The sequence below is a fragment of the Hemiscyllium ocellatum genome, chromosome 42 (genome assembly GCF_020745735.1).
Source record: "Hemiscyllium ocellatum isolate sHemOce1 chromosome 42, sHemOce1.pat.X.cur, whole genome shotgun sequence".
NCBI classification, from domain to species: domain Eukaryota; kingdom Metazoa; phylum Chordata; class Chondrichthyes; order Orectolobiformes; family Hemiscylliidae; genus Hemiscyllium; species Hemiscyllium ocellatum.
In genome coordinates, this window is record NC_083442.1 from 14,347,688 (window position 1) to 14,366,252 (window position 18,565).

Genomic DNA, 18,565 nt, shown 5'->3' on the forward strand with positions numbered 1-18,565 from the left:
ATTTAGCTTCTTGAAAATGTTGTTAATTGGGGTAGACCTGAAGATAGTTTTCAAATTTCAGTTGTGGCTTGAACCCAGGCCCCTGTGCATTTTAATATCATATCATGAACACTCTATTCTGCAAGACAACAGCAAAAGCTCGTGTGACTTTCAGCACAGCATTAGAGAGTCAGTTCTTGTCTCCATGTTAAGTGACGAGTTCACTTCCAGCACAATGAGATAATCTGTATTTTAAAACAGAATTGCACAAGTTAAACAGACACGTCACAGGATCAGAACCCCAGGAAAAGCAAACAGTCAGATGTACTCCAGGGCATCATATTGGCAGCAATGTGGGCAATCACATAATGAATCTGCTGAAGTAATAGTTTTTGAAAGGCTTGTGTGCTTTTGTCAATCATGTGGTCATATATCTGTGCCATGAGAATGCTTGGCCTCCAGCCTATGTGTTAAATCAATCCTAAGCTGCAATTGAGGTAGAAGCTCACCAATAATTTGTTCAGAGAAAGTAGGGATGAGCAATAAATGCTGACCTAATCAGCATGTATCTTTTTTGTAAAATATTAACTATACTACTTGTCTTGATATTAGATTCATTTAGGAGAGGCAATGGCCCAGTCATATTATTGCTGGACTATTAATCCAGAAACTCAGCTCAGGTTCTTGGGACCCAGGTTCAAGTCCAGGCATAGCAGATGATGGAATGTGAACTCAAAAACAGAATCTGAAGGGTCTAATGATGACCATGTAATCATTGATGATTGTCAGGAAAGCCCCACCTGGATTTACTCATGTCCTTAGGGAAGGAAATCTGCCGTCCTTACCTGGTCTGGCTTACATGTGACTCTAGAACCACAGCAAAGTGATTGACTCACAACTGTCCTCTGGGCAACTAGGGATGGGCAATAAATGCTGGCCATCTTGAATGAATGTATATGATGGTCCTCCTAGTCAAATATTCCTCAATATTTAGGCTTTCACATGAAGGTTGATCAAATTCTGGTCTCTTTCCAGTTGGAAGGATGTTGTGAAACTTGAAAGGGTTCAGAAAAGATTTACAAGAATGTTGCCAGGGTTGGAGGATTTGAGCTATAGGGAGAGGCTGAACAGGTTGGGGCTGTTTTCCCTGGACCGTCGAAGGCTGAGGGGTGACCTTATAGAGGTTTATAAAATCATGAGAGACATGGATAGGATAAATAAATAAAGTCATTTCCCTGGGGTGGGGGAGTCCAGAACTAGAGGGCATAGATTTAGGGTATGAGGGAAAAATATTAAAGAGACCTAAGGAGCAACTTTTTCACACAGAGGGTGGTGTGTGTATGGAATGAGCTGCCAGAGGAAGTGGTGGAGGCTGGTACAATTACAACATTTAAAAGGCATCTGGACGGGTGTATGAACAGGAAGGGCTTGGAGGAATATGGGCCAGGTGCTGGCAGGTGGGACTAGATTGGGTTGAGATACCTGGTCAGCATGGACGGGTTGGACTGAACGGTCTGTTTCCATGCTATAAATCACTATGACACTACTTGGATGAAGTGACAGGGGCCTGGTGGTAGCTACAGCAAGGAGCAGCTTGAAATGAACCACAGCCTTCAAGAAACAAAATATAATGAGAGTGTTAGAGGGGTAAATAGACTGCAATAATTTGAGTTCATGTTTTTATGTTTTCATTGTTTCTGCATAGTTCCTCATTTATTTTAACTCCACAGAAAAATCTGTTTTCTAACATTAAGCCCGCAGTTTACTACAAAGTCTAAGGGAAGATTAAATGACACTTCTCTCAAAAGTGTTGCAGCAGAGTGTAAAACAGCCAGACATTACAGTATTAGAGTTCAGTAGGCAGCTGTATGTGTTCCTGTGGTTTTTGCATCTGAGGACCAGTATTATAGAATACAAGAGCAGGAATGTAGAGCTGTGGGTGTTATGGGATTAGGCTCCGGTCAGACTACATTTGGAATACAGTGAGAAGTTTTGCGTTCTGTATCTAAAGAAAGATATGCTGGCCTTGGAGGGAGTCCTGAGGAGTCCACAAGAATGATCAGGAATGATGGGCTTGTCATATGTGGTACAGTTGAGGGACATCTGGGTCTGTAATCGAGGGGGCAGTCTCCTTGAAACTTAGAGAATACTGAAATCCCAAGATAGAGAATGTGTGGAGAAGATTTTTCCACGAGTAGGAGAGACTTAGATTTGAGGGCACACCCTTGGAGTGAAGGGAGAACTTCAGAACTGACATGGAGAGGAATTTCTCCAGCCACAACATGGTGAATCACATTGCTGCAGAAGGCTGTGGAGGTCAATTCTTTGAGTTTTTTTTTAACTCATTTGTGGGATGTTGGTGTTGCTGGCTGGCCAGCATTTATTGTCCATCTCTAGTTGTCCTTGAGAAGGTGGTAATGAGTTGCCATCTTGAATCGCTGCGGTCCACCTGCTGTGGGTTGACCCACAATGCCATTAGGGAGGGCATTCCAGGATTTTGTCCAAGCAACAATGAAGGAACTGTGACATATTTCCAAGTCAGGATGGTGAGCGGCATGCAGCAGAAGTTGTAGGTGGTGGTGTTTCCAAATATCTGCTGCCCTTGTCCTTCCAGTTGGAAGTGATCGTGGGTTTGTAAGGTGCTACCTGAGGATCTTTGGTGAATTTCTGCGGTGCACCTTGTAGATAGTACACATTGCTGCTCCTGTGTGTCAGTGGTGGAGGGAATAGATGCTTATGGATGTAGTGCCAATCAAGCCAGCTGCTTTGTCCTGGATGGTGTCAAGCTTCTTGAGTGCTGTTGGAACTGCACTCATCCAGGCAAGTGGGGAGTATTCCTTCACTTTTCTGACATGCCTTGTGGATGGTGGACAGGCTTTTGAGATCAGGAGGTGAGTTACTTACTGCAGGATTCCTAGCCTCTGACCTCTCTTGCAGCCACTATGTTCATTTAGTGAGTCTAGTTGAGTCTTGTGGAGGATTCAGTGGTGATAACGTCATTGAATGTCAAGGGGCAGTGGTTAGGTTGTCTCTTATTGGTAATGGTCATTGCCTGGCATTTGTGTGGCACAATTGTTACTTGCCACTTGTCAGCTCAAGCCTGGATATGTCCAGATCTTGTTGCTTTTGAACATGGACTGCTTCAGTACGGGAGGAGTCCGAATAGTGTTGAACATTGTGCAACCATTGGCCAATACCCCCACTTCTGAGCTTATGATGGAGAGAAGGTCATTGATAAAGCCACTGAAGATGGTTGGACCTAGGACACTATCCTGAGGAACTGGTGTGGTATCCTGGAGCTGAGATAACTGACCTCCAACAACCATGACCATGTGCCGGGTATGACTCCAACCAGCTGAGAGTTGGTCCCTGATACCCATTAATCCCAGTTTTGCTATGGCTCCTTGATGCTACAATTGAATATAGCCTTGATGTCAAGGACTGTCACTCTCACCTCACCTCTACAATTCAGCTCTTTTGTCCATGTTTGAACAAAGGCTATAATGAGCTGAGGAGCTGAGTGACCCTGGTGGAACCCAAACTGGGCATGACTGAGCAGGTTAGTGCTGAGCAGGTGTTGATTGCTAGCACTGTAGGTGATACCTTCCATCGCTAGAGTGATGGGATGGGAATTGGCCTGGTTGGAGTTGTCTTGCTTTTTACCTGTGCAATTTTCCACATTGTTGGGTAGATACCAGTGTTATAATGGTACTGGAACAGTTTGGCTAGGGGAGCAGCAAGTTTTGGAGCACAAGTCTTCAGTACTATTGCCACAATGTTTTCAGGTCCCATAGCCTTTGCAGTATCCAGTGTTTCCAACCATATCTTGATATCATATGGAGTGAATTGAATTGGCTGAAGACTGGTATCCGTAATACTGGGGACCACTGGAGGAGTGTCTTTAAGGTAGAGATAGATAGGTTCGTGATTAGCAAGGGAAGCAAGGGTTACAGAGAGAAGAAATGGGATTGAGAAACATATCAGCCATGATCAAATGGCAGAGCAGACTTAATATACCAAATGATCTAATTCTGCTCTCATACTGTATGGTCTTATTATACAGGGTGATTGTACAGAGGTATAGATTACACAAGTCCTCACAGGTCTGAATTGGGCTTGTACAGGGTTTGAAAGAGTGGTGCTGGAAAAGCGCAGCAAGTCAGGCAGCATCCGAGAAGCAGAAGAAATGAGGTTTCAGGCAAAGTCCTTCATCAGGATTCCTGAAACGTTGATTCTCCTATTCCTCAGATGCTGCCTGACCTACAGTGCTTTTCCAACACCACACTCTCGACTCTAATCTCCAGTATCTGCAGTACTCACTTTTGCCTTGTATAGGATTGGACATTCATCTGAAAAACATTTCTCACTCAGTCCATTCTCATTATTAATTTCTGTCTACAGCACTACTCCTTGCTATTCTGATAGAAAGTGCAGTCATTAGGTTTTGCAGTTTGTCTAAGAGCTCATTTTGTTTGAAGATAAATACCACGATCACATTGAAAGCCCCAGTCCCATTTCAATGTATGATCAAACCCATTAGAGAACAGAAATTTAATTTGCCACTTTATCCATTTTCTCTCATAACCTCCATGAGTAGTAATTTACCTGTACTTCTTTCAGTCTACTGTATTGCATTGACTGTTCACAATGCAATTTCCTCTACACTGGCAAGACCACACTCAGACTGGGTAGCTGTTTTACAGAGTATTTCCATTCTACCCATAAGCACAACCCTGATCTTCTAGTTGCTTGCCATTTCAGTCCACCATTTTGCTGTCATGTTAGTATAGCCACCCTAAGCCTAGTGCAATGCTCCAAAGAAGTTCATAGCGAGATGGAGGACTAGCACCTTATTAACCACGTAGGTAATTTACAATCTTTGGGAGTCAACATTGAGTTCAACAACTTCAGAGCATAAACAGTGTCTTCCATATTGATTATACTCACTTGCCTCCCCTTCCCAACCAATGTTTGCATATGTTTGCTCTCCTCTACTACCATTAATGTTCTCTTTGCCCCCTTTTTTCACTGGGCAACTTCACCAACTCTTCCACTTCCTTCTCCTCCTCCTTCAGCATTACCATCATTTTTCAGCCTCCTCCATTCTGAAGAAGAATCACATTGAACTCAAAGTGTTGTCTCTGTTTTTCTGGGACAAAAAAACAAGGGAAGAAAAAGTGATTCTGAGGAAGTCAAAATTAGTAATTCATGAGTCTTTCTCTGTTTCAATCCAACTTGCTTTCAAGTGGAAAAAGATATGCCTTAAGATGGGGGGATACACAACCATACCTGTAAGGAGCTATTTGCTATGCAATTACATTGTACTACAGGACAGTTTTTGGACAATGCTGAGATTTTCAATTGTAAGTTATAGCTTGAATGAGCAAGTTTGTTGAAGTATGAATTTAGGAATGTAATAGGAATTAACCATTTAAGTAGTTCCATTGACTAGCATATATTTCTAATACATCAGCTCTCCCCTCTGTGACAAATTTCTCCTACAAACTGAATAGTTGTTTCTAGGCTCTGGTAGTCTTCAACAACACTGCCTAACAAAAGGCAAGTAGTCACAACTTAAAGAAATTAGCTTACTCCCTCAGGGTAAACTAGTATTGATTTCAATGAGTTAATCAAAAGCTTCATGCCTCAACATAGAGGCTGGTTAGACTCAGTGCAGATTTCTATTGAATTTTAATCTTGCAAAACGAGTCTTGAATTTCATTCAAACACAATCACAGGACCAGCTTTTGCATACAGTGTGTTACATAGTCACCAAGATAGGCATCCTGCTTACTTTTACTCATCCTGCTCTCATCAACTAATGCCTGCAAAGCATCACTTACAGCTGTAGAGCCAAGATTGCTAAATGCTCCGGAAAAAAAATTGCATTTCTATAGCAATTGGACATTCTACAGCACTTTGCAGCTGAGTGAATGCATCTTTGGAGGGCAGTCACTGTTGGAAATTAGGAATAATCAAATTCTGCACAACAAGCTTCCACAATCAGCAAAGAGATAAATATATGTGATCATCCCTTATTTTCTTGGAATTCCTCAGCTTTAATTAAGATTTCAATTTACTTCAGAGTATTACTGTTAATCTATATATTTAATATAAATTTAGTATTGCGTCTATCAATAACATGTTCCTGACAATGGTAACTGATATGTTATTGAAACCAACCATTCCTTTTTGTCCTTGACGTGCAGCTTGACTTTAATGAGATTACCAGGCTTGGCTCAGGCAGTTAGCTCTGTTGTTTGCATGTTTGTGTATTCAATACATTTGCTGGGTTAAAGGTGAAACTCGTTCTCAGTGTTTATTCAATCTGCTGAACTATTGGAAGGTGATGTCAGGGACAATCACTCAAACAGCTCAGAGACCGAGGTCAGTGAACTGCTTCCACCAGAACTGCCTGGCTCACACGACACTTTTTAAAAAGACACACTGGACAAGTTAAAAAGGTGGAAATGCAGGGCAAAGTGGGATTAGCTTTTGGTTATCTGAATCATACAAAGCCAGAAGGTTTTGGAATTGATTCCTGCCCTATCTTGAATGAGCTGATCCCAGTTTGGCTTTTTATATACCAGAGCAGTCATGCAAGACTTGGACAACATTGAGACTTGCGCCAATAGGTGCCCACATTCATGCTTCATAAGTGCCTGGCAAAATCTGACTTCAGCAAGAGAGAATCCACCATTTCCCCATCGAAATCAATAGCATGAGCAGAACTGAATGCTCCAAAATCAACACCTTGGGGGTTATCATTGATCAGAAGTGGAACTGGACCAGTCATGTAAATGTTGTGGTTATAAGAGTAGGTCAGAGTCTAGGAACTATCTGCCAAGTAACACACCTCCTGACTCCTCAAAACCCATATTTTCCATGTGCTTGAATGAGTACAGCCATATTCACAAAATTTGACACCTCCCAGGACAAAACAGTCCACTTACTTCTCACGAAATCCACTCCCAATGCTAAGTGGCAGCAGTGAGTGGCACCATCTGTTAAACCTCACTAAGCTTCTTCCAACAACGTTCAACAAATCTGTGACCTCCAGCACCAAGAAGGACAAGAGTGATATGCAACATCACATTTCACACCTACACAACATTCTGACTTGAAGCTAGATCATCCATTCTTCACTGTAACTGGGTCAAAATCCTGGCTCTCCATCCCTAACAGCATTGGACGGCAGCTGTTCAAGAAAATGGCTCACCACCACCTTTTCGAGGACAATTAGAGTTAGACAATAAATATTTGGATATAATGACACCTGCACACTGTAAATGAATGAGAGAAGCACAGTACAATTGACTGAACCTTTCAGTGGTTGAAAGTCCACCAGGATTCCTATTCTCATCATTAACCAATAATCTCTGCTGGTTGTATGAACTATTTGTGGATGTAATGTCCCTACAGTTGAATGGTTTTATGCTACTCATGGCCTGGCAAGTTAATGAGTAATGGTTACCTTTTGCTGATTTCTGGACTCATGGATTCACACCTCAGCAGTGAGTCACATCCTGTTAATGAGAGAAAAAAAAATTGATGAAGGAATGAGAAGTGCTAATCTTTTGAAACACTATCATTCAGGCCTCACATGGATTGATCCAGAAATCTGCATCAACAACCACAGTCAGCTATAGATAATAGCTAAGCTAATTGCATTAATTATGGAGAAAAAATATTAAAAGAAAACCTTGCAATTATACAGCACCTTTCAAGACTAGTTGATGTCTCAAAAAGTTTCACAGCCAATGAACTACTTTAGTGGGCAGCACGGTGGCACAGTGGTTAGCACCGCTGCCTCACAGCGCCTGAGACCCGGGTTCAATTCCCACCTCAGGCGACTGACTGTGTGGAGTTTGCATGTTCTCCGGGTGCTCCGGTTTCCTCCCACAGTCCAAAGATGTGCGGGTCAGGTGAATTGGCCAAGCTAAATTGCCCGTAGTGTTAGGTAAGGAGTAAATGTACGGGTATGGGTGGGTTGCGCTTCGATGGGTCGGTGTGGACTTGTTGGGCCGAAGGGCCTGTTTCCACGCTGTAAGTAATCTAATCTAATCTAATCTAAAAGCGTAACCACTGTTCGTCAATTTGTACAAAGCAAACTCCCCAAATAGTAAAGTGATAATGACCAGATGATCTGTTTTTTTTTCTGATGTTGACTGGGGAATGTATATGAGTCAGGACACCAGGAAGAACTTTTTTTACATGGGAGAAAGGAGTGCCAGCAATTTCAAGGACTTACTGCACCTTTCAGAAACACCTGCCAATTGTGTGGTCGGAGTTCATGCTCTGAGATTTGACTCATCAGGCACACAAGGGCCCACAGAATCCATGACCAGTGAGATGAAATTTCTATGGGCAATCATATTTGTTAGTGAATGATTGTCAATGATGATATGCAATGTGGATGTCACTAGCTAGGCCACATTTATTTCCATTCCTAATTGCTCAGAGGACAGTTAAAAATTGATCATATTACTATGGGTCTGGAATCACATATAGACTGCAGATTTCTTTCTCCAAAGAGCATTAATGAACCAGATGGGTTTTTAAAAAAAGAATTGGCAATGGTTTCATAGTTACCGCTTTTTTATTATTCCAGATTTTTCACTGAATTTAAATTTCATCATCTGCCCATGTTGGCATTAACCTGTGATCTAGACTGCTAATCCAATGAATTCACCACTACTCTACTGCCTCTCCACCTTCTCCCTTGCTCTTCTCCAAAACCCAAACAGGTAGGTGAAGATTTGGATTTAATGTGTCAACTGAAAAACTGAAGAGCACTGCCTCAGTATTGCACTGCAATGACAACTTTGATTTTTGTGCTCAGATCTTAGATGGACCAGAGTTCTGAGACATTCCTCAACTAATAAGCAAATCCAGGGCAACAATTATTATGAAAGTGCTGATTGTGTTTCTATTGCCTTGGCTTCTTCTACCTGACCTAAGCTTACCCGACTTGCTCACTTTGATACCTTTCAGCCTTACTCAGTTTCAATGCTCTTTGTCAATAACAGAACACTTGCTGTTCCCTTGACCTCACCTGAAGGAGCAGTGCTCTGAAAGCTTGTGATTTAAATAGACCTGTTGGACTATAACCTGGTGTCATATGACTTCTGACCTTTTTCCCTTTTAAGATATTTTATGCAGATTTCTATATTGATCGAAGATCGCAGATCGAATTAAGCTGTATAGTTTTGAGAAATTGGTTGGCAGCATTTTCTATCACTAGAGTGAGCTGCTGAAATACAGCAAACCAGAGTCAACAGCATGTGTGCCAGAGATCTAAAGAAATGACCAGTGACTCCAAACACAAATGCCACCTGCTTTCCCCTTCCCATACATAAACACTTTGTCATTTAGAGAATAGGCTTTATTGTACAAATTGTAGCAGAGGTATGAGATTACATGCACCTTGCGGTAAACTCCTTATTGTTCAAGTCGGGAGTGTGGTGCTGGAAAAGCACACGCAGCATCTGAGGAGCCAGAGATTCTGATGAAGGGCTTTTGCCTGAAACGTCAACTCTCCTGCTCCTCGGATGTTGCCTGACCTGCTGTGCTTTTCCAGCACCATGCTTTCAACTCAAATCGCCAGCACCTGCAGTCCTCACTTTTGCCTCCTTATTATTCAAGGATGACCAAGCTATAAGTAACTTGATCATTTTCTGTGGTTCCTACCATGACTGAAGAGACCAAATAGAGATCAGCAAGGACATCCACATGAAGTGGTAGTTTCAATCTTTGTTATTGGTGCTTGGGGAATCTTCTACATCTACATCACCACCATCCTTCTTGAGCATGTTGGATGCTACAAGTTTGGCGAGGATGGTCCTTGAAGCATACAGAACCAAATTTCAGCACTTGTCTCTGCATGGGCTGATCACCATAGTGTTTATAAAAGGGAAGTGTTTCGCAATGCAGGAGATGAATCTTTTTTGAGGGAGTCTTTGTACCATTTGTATTGACCACCTTGATGTTGGTCAGTCCAAGACAGTTCCCCATAGAAGGTCTGCTTGAGGATTTTGAAGGCCTGCCCATTAAAGTTGCATTTTTTGAAGGGTGGTTCAGCATAATTGAGCCTAGCAAGATGGAGCACCTTATTGTTTGTGATTACATCAGATGCTGTTCCAGTCAAAGGGTTTATGGAATGCTCAGTGCTTTGTTCCCTAATCCATTAAGAATTTAGAATACTAAATTGAGATGTGCAACTCCTTTCTTCTGCAATTTTTCAAACTATGATGAATATGGAAAGAAGAGCTTCACAGATTTCCTCCAAAAACATATTTGGCAGAAATCCTACAAATGATAAGAAAAAACCTTTGCACCTAGCTAGTGGTTGGGGTCTGGTATATGCTATCGGACATATCTGGTAATATGCTATCCGTGGTGGAGGTAAGTTCAATTGAGGCTTTCAAAAAGAAATTAGATTGTTATTTGAAAAAAAAAGGAATGCACAGGGTTATGGAGAGAAGGCAGGAGAATAACACAGAGTGAATTGCTCATTCAGAGCAGTAATGCAGAAGTTTTAGGCGAAGTTGCCTCGTTCTCCACTGTAGTAATTGTGATTTTGTGAAAATTAAAGAATATTGATTTTTTTAAAACTCAGTGATAAGTTAGCTGTGGCTGTGTGGGTATGACACTCCTCTGACTCAAAAGGTTATGGGGTCAAGTCCTATTCCAAAATTTTTGGAATGTGTTTGCTTGGCAAACACTACAGTACAGCACTGAAGAAATACTTCAATGTTAGGGATGTGTCTTTTTTTAATAAATATCTTTATTAAATACCTTTTTAAATCTTTTACAAAACGTCTATATACAAAAAAAAACAAAAAACAGATAAGCAGAAGCAGCACAACAAAGTCATAACACGACACTATTATTAATGAATGACCTACTATTCTACCAGAACAAACGTATGTACTTAAACTAAACTACAAACAAATTAAATAAATATTAACTTAAACTAAATTCAAGTAACTTAAATTATAGCTGACTACTTTATTCTATTTCACTCATCACACCTCCACTGAGGCTCCCATCCCTGGGAGCACCAGCTATAAAACCCGTATTGTTTTTCTGCAAGCCTCCCCCTCCAGTGCCCCACAGGCAACCATAAAACCATAAGACATAGGAGTGGAAGTAAGGCCATTCGTCCCATCGAGTCCACTCTGCCATTCAATCATGGCTGATGGGCATTTCAACTCCTCTTACCCGCATTCTCCCTGTAGCCCTTAATTCCTTGTGACATCAAGAATTTACCAATCTCTGCCTTGAAGACATTTTGCGAGGCAGTCTCCACTGCACTCTGCGGCAATGAATTCCACAGGCCCACTACTCTCTGTCTGAAGAAATGTCTCCGCATTTCTGTTCTGAATTGACCCCCTTTAATTCTCAGGATGTGTCCACGGGTCCTAGTCTCCTCGCCTAACGGAAACAATTTCCACCCTTTCCAAGCCATGTATTATCTTGTAAGTTTCTATTAGATCTCCTCTTAATCTTCTAAACTTTAATGAATACAATCCTAGGATTCTCAGCCGTTCCTCGTATGTTAGACCAACCATTCCAGGGATCATCCGTGTGAATCTCCGCTGGACACGCTCCAGTGCCAGTATGTCCTTCCTGAGGTGTGGGGACCAAAACTGGACACAGTACTCCAAATGGGGCCTAACCAGAGCTTTATACAGTCTCAGTAGCACAACGGTGCTTTTAAATTCCAACCCTCTTCAGATAAATGACAACATTGCATTCACTTTCTTAATCACGGACTCAACTTGCATGTTTACCTTTAGAGAATCCTCGACTAGCACTCCCAGATCCCTTTGTACTTTGGCTTTACGAATTTTCTCACCGTTTAGAAAGTAGTTTAAAAAGGGATGCCAAATCTTGTAAAATTGCTCCGTTTTGTGTTGCACCATATTTGTGAGGTTGTCTTGGGGGAGATGCTCCATCACCAGCCTACGCCACCACAAAAACCACTGGTGGTTTTTCCAACGTCCAATTCACTAGAATGTTCTTCCTCGCACAGTGGGTAAGAATATTACACAATCTCTTCCCATGTTCCCCCAGAGAGGGCAAATTTGGCAACCCCAGAAGAAGTATCCACGTTAATTTAAATCCCCAGATGTGCTTTCACTCCCTTACTATAGCACTCCAGTATCTCTGGGCCTTACAACAGGACCAGCAGCTTATACTAATTTTACATTTGGCTCACCCTGATGACACTCCTCTCTTGAACTTCGCGAGCCTCTCTTGAACTTCGCGAGCCTCTCTGACACCATATGAGCCCTGTGTAAGATCTTCAATTGCATAGCCTGTGTTCTGTTACATACTGAAATTTTCCTTACATTTCCCCATATATCTTCCCATACCTCTGATGAAATATCCTCTCCTAGCTCTCGATTCCACATCCTGCAGAATCCTTCCACATCCCCCAAGGCACGACCTTTCTGAAAATAATACTGTCTGAAAGTGCACCCAGAGACAACGGAGTACTCTTTTTTTTTTCTAAGGAGAAAGTGAGGACTGCAGATGCTGGAGTACCAGAGTTGAAAAATGTGGTGCTGCAAAAACACAGCAGGCCAGGCAGCGTCCAAGGAGCAGGAGAATCACTGCTCTCCTGCTCCTCGGATGCTGCCTGGCCGGCTGTGTTTTTGCAGCACATTTTTCAACTCTTTTTTTTCCAAGTCTGACTTGTAACACTGAGCCAGGAGCGTGGTCTTCCTCTGTGTATAGTCCCTTATCTGAAAGCACGGAGAAGGTCCCCATTAGACAATCCATGTTTCTGGTTTAACTGACTACCCTCTCGAACAAATCTCCTAGGCATGAGATTCCCTTATTTTCCATTAACTTAAAGCCGGAGTCCATTGCCCCAGGTTTTAAGTTTTGGGCTCCCAATAACGGGGTAAACGGCGATGTCTTAGACAATTGCCCTCGTCTAACCTCATTATCCTCCAGCCTTTCACCGTATTTAAAATGGTTGGATTCTTACACTGCTCGGTCACGGATTTCACCTTATCCATAAATAATAAACTAACTAGAGGATATCACGATTGCGGGGCTTCAATGTCAAACCAAATTGACTCCGAATTCCCCCATACCCAGTCACCAACATATGCTAAGAGCGCTTATTTGATATTTCTTCGAATCCAGAAAATCCACCCCTCCCTCATCCTCCAAAAGCTGCAATTTGGTAAACTTAATTAGAGGGCACCTGTGGCACCACATAAAGGACCCTAGCCAACTATTGTTGTCTGGGTAGCAACAACGGGAGCATTCTCATGTGGTACAACAAGTGAGGAAGAACATTCATTTTAATCAGGACTATTCGGCCCAACCATGACAACGGTAACCCCTCCCACCACTGCAAATCCTGTTTTATCCTCTCCAATAGTTGTACGTGGTTAGCTTTATACAGCTGGTGGAAGGAAGGGGTAATATAAATTCCCAAATACAAAAAAACCTTTGATGATCATCTAAACGGGAATTGCATTCCATCCTTCAGATTAGGCACCTCCACTTATTCCCCCACCAGTGTGGCTTCCGACTTTGTAATGTTGATCCTGTAGCCCGAGAAACCATCAAATAAATTAATTGTTTGAATCAGTCGAGGAACAGACTTTTCCGGATAGGCCAAGAACAAAAGTACGTCATCAGCATATAGGGTGATCTTATGCTCCCGTATTCCCATCCTTGGCGCCACAATTTCAGGATACCTTCTGAAAACGTCAGCTAATGGCTCAATTGCTAAGGTGAATAATAGTGGTGAGAGAGCACACCCCTGTTAACTACCTCTCCCAATGTTAAAATTATCTGACAGCATTGTTTGTAATGACTGCCGCCTTAGGATCATTATACAATACTGCCACCCATCTGGCAAAGGATCCCCCCCAGACCTCAGATACGGTGATTCTATCCGACTAAACATCTGTTCTGCGTCTAGGGAGACCACCAAACCCGGGATCAATCTTTGCTAGCATACCTGCACTATGTTCAGTACCCTTCTGATATTGTTAGAGGAGCTATGGCCCTTAACAAAACCTGTCTGATCTTCTTTTATAATATGGGGCAGGAGCTTTTCCAACCTCAGAGCCAGCATCTTGGATAGAATTTTAAAATCTACATTTAACAGTGAAATTGGTGTATGAGAAGCACATTCTTTAGGATCTTTCCCCTTCTTTAAAAAGAGGGAGACATATTAGCCTCCATAAGAGAAGGCAGTGGACAATCCTGTTCATATGAATAGCTATACATCCCCAGAAGTGGCTCCACCAACACATTTATGAATTCCTTATAGAATTCACTTGGGAATCCATCTGGCCCTAGTGCTTTGCCATCCTGGAGATACCTTATTACTTACTGCACTTCCTGTACCGTTACAGGTGCATTCAATAAGGAAGCCTGTTCCGTGTTTATACTGCAGAGGTCCAGATTCTCAAAAAAGGACCGCATTCTCGCTGCACCATGTTCACCTCCCTCCAACTGATACAGCTCTGTGCAGTATTCCCTAAATCTAACATTGATCTTCTTCAACTCACGGGTAATTGTACCAGCCTTCTCCCTAACAGACATGATAGATTGGGAAGCTGTTTTCCTCCGAGCCAAATATGCCAGATATCTACCTGGCTTATCTCCAAATTCAAACAGTCTTTGTTTAGCAAAGGAGACCTTTTTTTAGCCATTTGTATGTGCAATGGGTCGAGAGCTGTCTGGAGGGCCATGACCTGCTACAACATGACGAAAGAGGGCCTATTATGTTTCCTCTGCCATCTGCAGCTGGGCCTCCAGCAACCATTGTTGCTCCTCCCTCTGCCTCCTTCTAGTCACGGAATACGAAATGATCAGGCCTCGTAAATATGCCTTAATGGCCTACCAAAGTATTGCCGGATTACTAGCCGTACCTTAGTTGATATTCCAGAAGGCCCTGAACTCTCTTCTGATGTACTCAACAAATTTGCTATTCCTTAACAGAAATGGGTCCATGCGCCAGTGCTGTGCATCCATTCCATTACCCTTGATTTTAACATCTAAATACACTGGCGCATGATCCGAGACAGCTATATTCACAATTTTGCACTCCAATGTTCTGTCCAAACTGTCATTTGGCATTAAAAAAATGTCATCTTGCGTATGGCACTTGTGTGGGTTGGAGTAGAAGGTAAAGTCTCTTCCATTAGGGTGGAGATGCCTCCACACGTCCACTAGTCCCAACTCTTCACACATGTTCATCAGCTGCTTAGATTGTGCAGGCATACCTGCCTGGTCTTTTGGCACCCTGTCAACTTCGGGATCTGTTAGGTGATTAAAATCCCCTCCTATGATCGTGTGGCGCACCCCAAGATTCATTAATTTAGCAACTGTATCAATTAGAAATTTAAGATGGTTCACCATACTCCTCTCCATGTGTTAGGGCTTTAAGAAGGATAAACTGTCCATGTTTGTCCTGAATCTACTTTGTTACCTGGAAAGGGAGGATCCTTCTTACCGGTCTAGGCACTCCTCTACTCTTAGAGCTGAAGAATACCCTGCCATAACCCCCCTGCTGCTGTTCCAGATGTTCCTTATCAGTTAGAAGCATCTCTTGCAGTAGGGCGATGTCCACTCTTTCCTTCCTAAGGTTTGACAACATCTTCCTTCTTTTAACAGGAGAGTGGCTCTTTTATGTTCCACGTGTACTATCTGAACAAATCACTAGCCATGGTCGTCCAGGGCAGCCCATGGTTTAGGGATGTGTCTTTTGGATGAGATCTGATCTGCACTCTCAGATGGTCAGAAAGGACCTTGTGGCAGTACTTCAGAGGAAAACCACAGGAGGTGCTCTTCGGTTACCTCAGCCAAATTTATCACTAAAACAGATGATATGTTTAAATTCAAATTTAAAATCTTTAAATTAATTTAACAATTCTGGGTAGGAGTGAAAGGAACAGCATAGTCATTATGGGGGACTTGAACTTCCCCAATATTGACTGGAAATGCTATAAATCTAGTATGTCAGATGGACCAGTTTTTGTACAATGTGTGCAGGAGGGTTTCCTGACACGGTATGTCAAAGGGCCAACAACAGAGGAGACCATACTGGATCTGGTACTTCGTAATGAACCAGGCCAGGTTTTTGATTTAGTTGTAGGTGAGCACTTTGGTGAGAGTGACCATAATTTGGTTACGTTTAATTTAGTGATGGAAAGGGATAGGTATACACCACAGAGCAAGAGTTATAGATGGGAGAAGGGCAATTATAATGCAATCAGACAAGACTTAGGAGGCATAGAAAGGGATAGCAAAATACAAGGAATGAGGACAGTCAAAAAAGGGAGCTGGTTTAAGGAATAGATATTGCGTGGCCTCAATGGGTATGTCTCTGTCAGGGAAGGAGGAAGTGATAAGGGAAGGTATTCGTGGTTTACTAAAGAAAAAGTATATGTTGTTAAGTGGAAGAGGGAAGCTTATGTGACGTTGAGACAAGATGGTTCAGATGAGGCAATGGAGAGTTACAGATTAGCTAAGAAGGATGTAAGGAGAGAGCTAAGAAGAGCAAGGAGGGGACATGAGCAGTCATTATCAGGTAGAATAAAGGAGAACCCTAAAGCTCTCTATAGGTATGTGAGGAATAAAAGGATGACTAGGGTAGGAATAGCGCCAGTCAAAGACAGAAGTGGGAAGTTGTGTGTGGACTCTGTGGAAATCGGAGAGGTGCAAAACGAATATTTCTAATCTGTTTTCACTCAGGAAAAGGAGAATATTGTAGACGAGAAGACTAAGATACGGGCTATTGACTAAAAAGGATTGAGGTTAGTAAGGAGGAGGTATTATCAGTCTAAAGGTGTGAAAGTAGATAAGTCCCCTGGGCCGGATGGTATTTATCCAAGGATACTCTGGGAAACCAGGGAGGAGATGGCAGAGCCTTTGGCCTTGATTTTTGAGTAGTCATTGTCTACAGGTTTAGTACCAGAGGACTGGAGGATTGCAAATGTTGTGGCCTTGTTCAAGAAGGGCAGTAGAGATGACCCAGGTAATTATAGACCAGTGAGCCTTACGTCTGTTGTAGGAAACATGTTGGAAAGGATTATAAGAGATAGGCTTTATAATCATTTAGCAAGTAACAATTTGATTGGAGTTAGTCAACATGGTTTCATCAAGGGCAGGTCATGTCTCACAAACTTCATTGAGTTTTTTGAGGAGGTGACCTAGCATATGGATGAGGGTAGGTTAGTTGACGTGGTGTACATGGACTTCAGTAAAACCTTTGATACACTTTCACATGATAGACTATTGGAGAAAATACGGAGGCATGGGATTGACAGTGATTTAGCAGTTTGGATTAGAAACTGGCTTTCTTTATGAAGGCAGCAAGTGGTGGTTGATGGAAAATATTCAGCCTTGAGTCTGGTTACTAGTGGTGTGCCGCAAGGATCTGTTTTGGGACCACTGTTGTTTATCATTTTTATAAATGACTTGGATGCAGGCATGGGTGGATGGGTTTGTAAGTTTGCAGATGACGCTAAAGTCAGTGGAGTGGTGGACAGTATGGAAGAATGTTGCAGGGATCTTGGATAAACTGCAGAATTGGGCTGAGAGGTGGCAAATGGACTTCAATGCAGGTAAATGTGAAGCAATTCACTTTGGAAAGAATAACAGGGAGGCAGAATGCTGGGTCAATGGAAAGATTCTTGGTAGTGTGGATGTGCAGAGGGATCTTGGTGTCCATATACATAGATCCCTGAAAGTTGCCACCCAGGTTGATAGTGCTGTTAAGAAGACATACAATGTTTTAGATTTTATTAGTAGAGGGATTGAGTTCTGGAGCTGTGATGTCATGCTGCAACTGTATAAAATGTCAGTGTGGCTTCACTTGGAATATTGTGTACAGTTCTGGTCGTTCTATTCTCGAAAGGCATGTGGAAGCATTGGAAAAGGTGCAGAGGATATTTACCAGGATGTTGCCTGGTCTGGAGGGAAGGTCTTATGAGGAAAGACTGAGCGACTTGGGTCTGTATTCGTCAGAGAGAAGAAGCCTAAGAGGAGATTTAATAGAGACATACAAGATGATCAAAGGATTAAATAGGGTGGATAGTGAGTCTTTCTTCTAGGATGATGACGTCAGCTTGTATAAGGGGGCATAGCTGCAAGTTGAGGGGTGATAGATTTAAGACAGATGTCAGAGACAGGTTCTTTCCTCAGAAAGTGGTAAGGGCGTGGAATGCTCTGCCCACCAGTGTAATTAACTCAGCCACATTAGGGCATTTAAACAGTCCTTGGATAAGCATATGGATGATGATGGGATAGTGTAGGGGGATGGGCTTAGATTAGTTCACAGGTCGGCGCAACATTGAGGGCCGAAGGGCCTGTTCTGCGCTGTATTGTCTGATGTTCTATGTTGCGGTTATTCGTGAGAGTTTACTGTGTGCAGATGTGCTGCTGCATTTGCTACAGTAAAGCATTTCAGAAGCACTTAATAAGCTGTAAAGCAAACTGGAATGTGCTAATCTGTGAAAAGTGCTATATAAATACAAGTCTTTACTTTTTTGAAGCTGTTTGTTCACATTGCAGAGTTTCTTAGGCTGATATTTTTGTCTGCACA